Below are 8,920 nucleotides of genomic sequence, written 5' to 3'. Positions count from 1 at the left end.
TAAAATTGAGTACATTTAATACAGCTAAACAGAAGCTAAACTTATAAATAGAAGGAAGGATGTAGAAGCCCCAAAATTTTCATATTATTCTTCAAACCTAGGACTCTGTCCCTGAGGAGGAGAATGCAGCTCAGTCTTGCATCTCTTCTCAGCTGTCAGCCAAGAGCACGATTTGAGCCATCTGGGCTGGCCTCTGCCAGGTAATTGATGGCTATTAGTGGCTCCTTTCACACAGGCCATGACTTTAATTTCCTAGGCTGTATATGAACCAGCAAACGGGCAAACCAGTTTAGAAACAATAGGTTAGCCCCCAGTGCCCTGGGCAGTCCAGCGTCATTGGAGGAACTTGTACTGCACAGAAAGATGAAAACACTGTATTGCCAAAGCTGAAGGTTTTTGCCAGATGAAAATAGAGGCGGTGGCTGTACACCTACTTGACTTGCCTGTAATTTGCTCTCCTCTCCTACTCCTGCCCCTGGATGTCCTGCAAAATATTTTAAAAATAGCAGGTCTGATGGATCTCCAGAAAACAGCCCTTCTTCTGTTTTTTTTTTAATTTTTCTTTGTAGGTCTTACATTTAGGTAAATCAGAAATCAGTCTTCATGGGGCTTTTTCTGGAGAAGTCCTCTTTGAAAGAGAGGACTAGCTACTGCCACACACATGTGAGGCAACTAAACTTCAACATATAAAGAAGATATTATGTAACTGTATCTATCTTATAATAATACTTACATTTTTACTAAGGAGCTGTTTGAGAAGTGCTGACTTAATAAAATTACTTTCTTCTTTTTGGGTGGATTCCTTTTGTATTTTTATAAGGTAAATTACAACTATTCTTTTTGCAACTAACCAGGAAATATGTCATCTGTATGTCAGCACATACTTTGCTACTGCTAGGGCCTAAGGGGCTGTAATTTCATTAGAAGGAGTCTTGTTGAGGGATACAGCATCCAGATCTTGCTGAGAGCCATATTTTACTTCTCAGAGGTAGATGGATGGCACAGTATGGTTGCCTTGCTTTCAAGGGGACGAGTGAAATGATTGTGTCACACTAAAATGTGTAGAGCATAAGGACAGTAAATTTCTCTTCCCCAAAGGGGATACAGGAAAATGTTCTGGAAATAGATCTGTCTACCTATTATGCAACCAAACCTGGAGACAGTATCTAATATCAGAAGCAGCTATCTTTTCTGCTAGTGTAAAGAAGGGCTGCTGATGTGCACTTCCATTTATCACCTGGTCTGTTGCATGATACAGATTTGTTTGGGGCTGGAAACCTTGGACAGGGGAGCAAGAAATGAAGATCAGTGTCCTGGGAGCACTGGGAGCTGTTTGCACAGCTTCAGCCTTTTAGCTTGCTGCAGCCTTGCAGAGTCTATGCCATTTGTCTGTGGTCAGGTTGTACAGTCCCTATAAGCTCTCTCCTTCCCTCTGATCCTAACTGGTATCTCTACTGGATCCAGACATCCTTATGCTGAATTTGTTGTGGGTAAAGTCAAAACTTACTTCCCATCTTTCCATGTTCTGCTAAGATATAGGTTATAATTTAAATAACCTAATGTAAACAGGTATTTTGAACAAGTGAAAATTGCTGTCACTTGGCAGTATGCCTCAGAAATTATGCATTAAATCCTCCTTTGGTCACTAAGTTTTCCATGAAATAATATCTATATCATATAAAAATACATAATGTATTGTGGTATAATATGTAAATATATATATATATGGTTTATCAAATAAGGCAGCCCTACATTTCACATGTAACTTGTGTTTAGGCAAAGTATTTTCTCACTAAACATTTATATTATTCTTTAAGAAAATACTTTAGTTTTAAAAATAAGACCGTCCTGAGGTCAATGACAACTGTGTTATTTCAACAGGGTGACAAGATTTCTCGTTAATTTCTCTGCATTCAGGCAAACAACTTGCAACAAGGAGTAAAAATGCTAGGTGGAATCCAGCATCTTTTTGTTACTTTTCCAGAGAATGGGATAGGAAATTAAAATAAGAATTTCTGCCTTATTGTAACAAATTGCACGATCGTAAGAATTTAATTATTCATCTCTCGAAAGGACTTTGTAGATTACAAGGTTCACTTACAGAGTTTGGAAAAGACAACCCAGCAGGGGTCATACAAGTCCCTGTCTACTGTAATAATAATTTCCAGTGACATTATCACATAGCTATGGGACTTAATAACAAGGAATGATATCTAACTGCTGGTATGAGCGCTGTGGTATATCTATTACATTCATGACGTAGACATAAAATATAACTAATCCTGACCTGCTAAGGGGACATTTATTAGATGAACTGCATTGATGTGGCTGTAGCATTACTCCATATGCATATGTATGTTCCCCTTAAAGCCTGATCAGTTTATATGTTCATGTTTCCATTGCTAAGTATGCAAGAAAAAAAGTATTCAGTTACTACTTCCACTCATCTTTAATGAGTTATTAAGGAAGATTCCATTCTGTAATTAGCTAGGGGAAATGAACTCCAGAACTCTTAAATTAAACACACTAAATCTTTTCAAAAAATACTGTAGAGTATAAATATTTTTTATTCTCACTCTAGCTTACTCCTTTCCTTTTGTTGACTGGATAATTCATACTAGTTCCATCCCAGCCTTCAGATTCTTCACATTTCCTATATTATGTAGGTCAGGCCCCACATGAGCTTTGTGCTGTGTATATGTTGGTGTAAGGGTGTCCTCAAGAAATGGAGGTGGGTATGGCCATATGGTCTATTTTGCTGTAAAAAAGGGCAGAAATAGTAAAAGCTCAAATGATTATGAGGAGAGGAGAGGAGAGGAGAGGAGAGGAGAGGAGAGGAGAGGAGAGGAGAGGAGAGGAGAGGAGAGGAGAGGAGAGGAGAGGAGAGGAGAGGAGAGGAGAGGAGAGGAGAGGAGAGGAGAGGAGAGGAGAGGAGAGGAGAGGAGAGGAGAGGAGAGGAGAGGAGAGGAGAGGAGAGGAGAGGAGAGGAGAGGAGAGGAGAGGAGAGGAGAGGAGAGGAGAGGAGAGGAGAGGAATCAGCACAGGGTAAGTTAAAGGAAGAGAGAGTTGCAGCACAAAAAAAAAAAAAACAGTAGGCAGGAAAATAAGGAGTTTACACAAGAAGAAGCGAATAGGGATGAAATGAAAAGAGAGAAGTGAGATCATTCACCAGTGTTAAAGTACCAGAGTGGTAGAGGGAGCCAAGGGGCCGTGTCTGTGCTGCACTGCCCGATGAGGCAGCACTGCTGTGTGAGCTGGTGCTGGTGCCCACAGGTGTGTTTGCACAGCTGGGCAGCCCCCACAGCAGCCTGATGCCACGTGGTGCAAGGCTCTGGGCAAAGAGCAAAGGACAATCACATCCAAAGAGGCAGTTACCACATAAATTGAGCATGTGGGTGTTCAAGCATATCCTTTTAGCCAGCTGCAGGAGATGCCCTGTGCCCTGAGGGATGTTGGTGGCCTTGAAGCTATTTTGTGGCTTGAAGGCCACCCTTCGAAAGCATTATTGTGGTAAGTTCAACACCACCTTTATGCAATTTGCTTCCTGGTCCACAGGGGTACTATCAGTAGCCAATGTAAACCATAGGTTTTGGAGGCCTGGGAAAATGCTGAGTTCTGATGTCCCCTCATCCTAGAAAAAAAGCAAACAGAAGAGGAGAATTAGAGTCTAATTCAGATTTACCCCATCCTATTACATGTTTCTAGTATTTTATCAGATTATGACCTAAATAAAAGCATTTTTTGAAATCAGTGAATTTTCATTTGAAGTGAGAAACACCTACATTTTTAGTAACTACCTATAGTATTGTAATTCCACAAAAAACTTCTAGGACTGGCAGGCTTTTTGGGATGAGACAAAATTTCCTAGGGAAATAAAGTAAAATAGAAGGAAATCTATTGGTAAAGAGCTGATTTCACTTCCTGGCCTTTTGCCCAGACTGACCATTTCAGAGAGTCTAGTACTATTTGCTTGAAAATGGGTAAGGGATACAGACTAGTAAGAATAAAAGCAAGAAGGAGCAGCTGTGAGATGGAGAGGCAGCAGATGCTTGTCTACACAAGCAGCTAATTCAAAATGAAAAAAATAAAAGGAAGGAAGAAAATTCTGAGCCTAGTGAAATAATTGTTGTCATGGAGATTATGGGAGGTAAACATACCTTTTATGGAAATATTTATTGCCATTCTTTTTGTGGGACTAGACAGACTAAAAAGGCTTTAGTTCACTTTATTGATGCATTTCCCTCCTTTCCCTTTTTATATAATGGCAATTCTTAAAACATTTCCTTCTCAAGAAAGTCTGTTTTAAATATTCCTCATTGTTTGCTTGCAAGATATAGAAGCAGAGTATCTGCTGAAGGGGAGAAGAGAATCTTGCCAAATGGCACATTGCTTTTTTCCTTTCCTGTTTATCATAGTAAAAAGGCCAACAGTGCTCTCCTTTGCACTTGTGTGTTAAATGTTCAGCAGTACTTACTCTTGCTATCCTAAATGGTTCCATCAATTTCAGGCTCCATCAGTACCTAGGAGCCTGAAATTTCACAGGAAATAAAGACAAGGGAGTTCTTTATATGCACTGGAAGAAGTCCCTTTGGAATGCAGATAGGCTCAAGAAAAAAAAAATCAGTGTCTGACTTCAGACTTCCCACACACCAGTATGTGGAATATTCAGGACTGGAGTGTTAGTCTGTGTCTAATTAAAATAGGAAAATTAAATCCATATCTTAACTTTATTTTCCAGAAATGATTCATGGTCTAAGTACTGGATGTGCCTTACCTGCACTTCTTTGATGTGAAGGTTAAAATCCTAGCAACTCTGCCAGTTTTTTCTCAATTTAAATGAAATAAATATCTCTGTTATGACATATGAAGATGTTGTTTTTCAAAGATTGAGGTTTATCAACACTAAAGAGATCAATAAAAAGTCATTTCAGAACACAGTCAAGTATTCCATAAGCAATTACGCATTCACAAGATAGACCTGATCGCATTTTCATCCATGAGCAGGTTTTGTTACTTTAATATAGTTTAAAAAAATTTTTAATATGGTTGTGTGCCAGGCCAGGTTTGATTGATTTATTATTTCTGTTCAATTATATCAGAGAGCAGCAGTGAAGATACAGTCCTTATACTGCTAATATCAATATCTCAGGGCTGCAGAAAACACATGAACATCCTGTGTCTGCTGTAGATCTGTGCAGACTGAGTCCCACCTGAGCCTGTCATTAATCTGTTCTGTGGTGAGTGTGTATGTGACAGGAAAAGTGCTCCTCTGCAAATTGTGTGCCTGGTGGCTATGTGTATGCCTATATGTATGGGCTATATTCTGCCCATATCTGGACATTTGTAGTTATTCTTTCTTTTTTATTCTGGGAACACTTGAGAAAGATATGCATCAATTCATACGATAAAATAAAGCCCTAACTACTGTTTGGCTAAAGACAAAAAACAACCCTAGTGTCCATATAATCATATTTAAAACAAGCCATGAATAATAGGATGTGAAAACAAAAAGTGGCCTCATTTCCTGGTGTCATTCAGAGTGATGCCAGCCAGAGGCTGCCCTTGAAGATTGCCAGGGTTCAGGGACTGCCCATGAAGAAGGGACTGTCGTCACTGCCCTGCTGGTTTCAGATTTCAGCCATCATAACTTTGTCTACTTGTATGTGGTATGAAAACAGAGTGACAGTAATTTGTGCTTGGTGCTCATCAGACACACTGTAACTGGGGGGAGAGGTTAGGGTCTGCAGGAATCTAATTTAATCGATGAGCTCCACCAGCAGGCCAAATTCCCTGGGAGATTGGTTTACATTCAGCAGTATTTTCCCAGGTAAGGCATGAATGAGTGGTGAATGTTGCTTGTTGTTGCTTTAGCTGCCCATTACTCAGGACAATAGGCAGCCTGCAATCCAGCTGCACTCCTTGGCACTTGGGTTCAAAGGGCCTTGGTTTCATATTAGTTGAATAGAAAAGGTCAATAAGAGGTGAGAGACAATTGAATGTGGATAAATAATACAGGAATGAGAGCTGCAAGTGTTTGACTCATCTCTGCTGATGTGATATTGATCTGAACTAGAAATGTCAAACCCTTCTCCACCCAGAGGTTTAGAAATGCTTCTGATGTGTGTCAGTAAGAGATAAGAATCAGACCAAGAATATCTTAGCAGATGCCACAGGGAATAAAGCATAAACAACCCAAGAACAATATTTCCTGTGTGTCAGGTACAAATAAGGTGTTCTTACTTGGCAGAGCACGTTCTGCTTATGTCTGATCCCTCAGGGCAGTCTGGGCGTGCCAAAGACACTTCTCCTGGGAGGAGAGGTCAGGTACAAGGAGGCTGGATAAGGATGAGGTGACAGGTTCATGGGACTGCACCTGTGCCCTCACATGGCGGGATGGGGGAAAGGATTGAAGTCAATGGATTTGCTCTACACTGAATTTCCATTCCATGTATTTTCTGACTTCATATTTTACCCTGAAAGCACCCAACTGGATTCATAAAGGATTTTAGGTATCATGCTACCACTGCCAATTAAAGAATCTTCAAAGCCTCTGCTATGCCATGATTTAACCCTCTAGAGGCACCTCCCCAACACACTGATTTTCCTTCCTGTAAATTACTTTACATTTTTCCCATTAGACACATGTGTGCAGCTTGACTTTACTTTTGACAAGAATTGTCCCTTCTGTATTATGCTTATTCTTTGATCTCAGATGAATAAAATCAGCTTAATTCGCCTGACGCATAAAGCCATGCACAAAATACAGTCAGATCACAAAAGGACAGGGAAAGGAAATCCTGTAGCCTGGAGGTTAAGGCATTTTTCATGACAAAGCAGAGTTACTTCTGCTGCAGTGATTATTTCTGTATTTTATATCTACTGAAAAAAAAAAGAACCCAACTGTCAGGAGAGACAGATGCAGAAACCCAGCTAAGATTGACTGATCTTCTCCTCAAGCACAGGGTTTTGCTTCACATCCCTGCTCCACAGTCTGACAGAAGAAGGATTTGAGCATACATCTCTGACATTCAAGTAAGCATATTAATCACTGAGCTGTCTGACTTTTTTCCTTTTTCTTATTTAGAGAGACTGACTGAATACCAGTTTTCTGATGTATTGGAAAGCAACCAGTGAGGATTTGGACTAAACAAACCTCTTTTCCTTCCTTCTTCCCTGACAGGAAGGGCGTCAGTACGTCTCCATCTTCAAACAAGCTGGGAACATGGGACATTTGACAGAGATTGTTCCTTTGAAGTCAATACTAAATTGAGGCCTGTCTGCAATATTGAATTTGTATTCCAAAGGAAAGAGCTCTTACAGAAGTATCTAGAGAAACAGTGCCTTTGCTGAAATGTTCTGTGTTAGTCTCTTGCTATATCAGGACCAAGATGGCAATGTTGCTGCTATAAAACCAGTGAGAATCATCTACTTTTAAATGTGTTGGTTTTTGTCTTACTTATGCTTTGCACCAGGGTACAAAAAGAGAGACTTTTATTCTTCAGCATTTAAATATTAAAGGAAAAAAAATTAAATTACTTACATTGGTAATTCCCAGAGTTTCCATGCCAGCCTAAGAAAACTTAGGAAAATGAACATACTTAATCTTAGCTAAAATCTCAACACTACATTTTAACAAAGATTCCCAAGTAATTGTGACTTCAAGTCACTGCTCACAACAGCTAACATTTCAAGGGAAACAGGAATGGAGCTGGGCTGGTGTTTTTGATTTAGCTAGACTCCTTGGGTGGGAGAGAAGCAAAGAAGAGAGAAGATGAGATAAACCTTCAGATTCTGAATCCTCTTGCCAGACTGGTCGTACTAGTCACTACAGAGAGAATTTATCCTGTCCTTCTGAACCTGTAAAGATTAGTTTACTGTTTAATTAAAATTGGTCATGCAACATACACAGAGTTTTTTCTCTCTTTTTTTTCTTTTTATTTTTAATGTGAAGGGACTATGCCATAAACACAAGTCTTTAACAGCCACTAGATTTTCAGTTTCTCTCAGGAAAAAAAATAATTAACAAGATTAAGGAATCTTAAAATAATTTAAATTGCTTCTTTCTAGGTCAAGCAAATATTATATGAAACATTCTTCCTTGAATAGTAGGCTTTATGTAGACCTTTGGACTTGTATAGTTACAGATATTAATATGTGAATCTATGCAATGACAGTTCAGATGTGTGCTTGAATGCATTCTTTGCTGATATGCTGGATTTATGGCAACTGGACCAGAGGTCTGTGAAACTTTGCTTGTCTCATTCCCAACTGGATTGAAATGCTTCTGCTGTTCAGTAGCCTTGTATGCTTGTCACCATTAATGTTCCCTCTAATTTATTTCTCTGTGTGTGACAAATGACCTCCTGAATACCAATGTGAAACTTGTAGCCCCAATTCACACAATGCTGGAAATGGGACAGCAAAATAAATGAGTGTGTGATCCTCTTTATTTTTTTGATATTCTGGAGCTCACTCTTCTCATGGTGTAAGTTTCTGCAGATTTATGGCTTCTTCATCATGTTAGAAAATAAAAATAAGTTATTTTGCAGTGCATTGTGTGCAGACCCCCAAATTACACAGTGTCCAAGGAAACTCAGCTGCATCACTGATACACACCTCTTGTGCAAAAACCTCAGACTGAAAACACATCCTCCCAGACAAGCCTTCACTTTGAGTTCTGTCATTCCAGTAAAAGGTAAAGAGAGAGAAAGAGAGAGAGGGGAGAAGCATTCAGAGTATTCAGAATTGTCTTTTACATGACTGGGACCAGTAGTGCACAGCCTGCCTGGGAGGAAAACCCCCAAGAGAAGCAGTTTGCCATTCTAGATCTATCTCTGTGCTCCAGAGTTCTGGGCAAAAGATATGAAGGAGGCTGATTGAATGGATTTCAGAGATGTGAGAGCACTGGAGCATTTGGAAG

General features: G+C 39.7%; 1 long non-coding RNA gene across 1 annotated transcript; it reads left to right on the top strand.

Moving 5' to 3' along the window:
- Window positions 1-3,359: 3,359 nt before the first annotated feature.
- LOC141729343 (uncharacterized) lies at window positions 3,360-8,474 on the top strand. The gene is made up of 3 exons (XR_012580733.1): window positions 3,360-3,510; window positions 6,958-7,032; window positions 7,181-8,474. It is a non-coding gene; the product is annotated as an uncharacterized LOC141729343 (long non-coding RNA).
- The last annotated feature ends 446 nt before the right edge of the window (window positions 8,475-8,920 follow it).

The sequence above is a fragment of the Zonotrichia albicollis genome, chromosome 6, assembly GCF_047830755.1.
Source record: "Zonotrichia albicollis isolate bZonAlb1 chromosome 6, bZonAlb1.hap1, whole genome shotgun sequence".
In the NCBI taxonomy this organism is placed as follows: Eukaryota; Metazoa; Chordata; class Aves; order Passeriformes; family Passerellidae; genus Zonotrichia; species Zonotrichia albicollis.
Note: the sequence above shows the minus strand (reverse complement) of the source record. Positions and strands in the feature narration are given on the sequence as shown.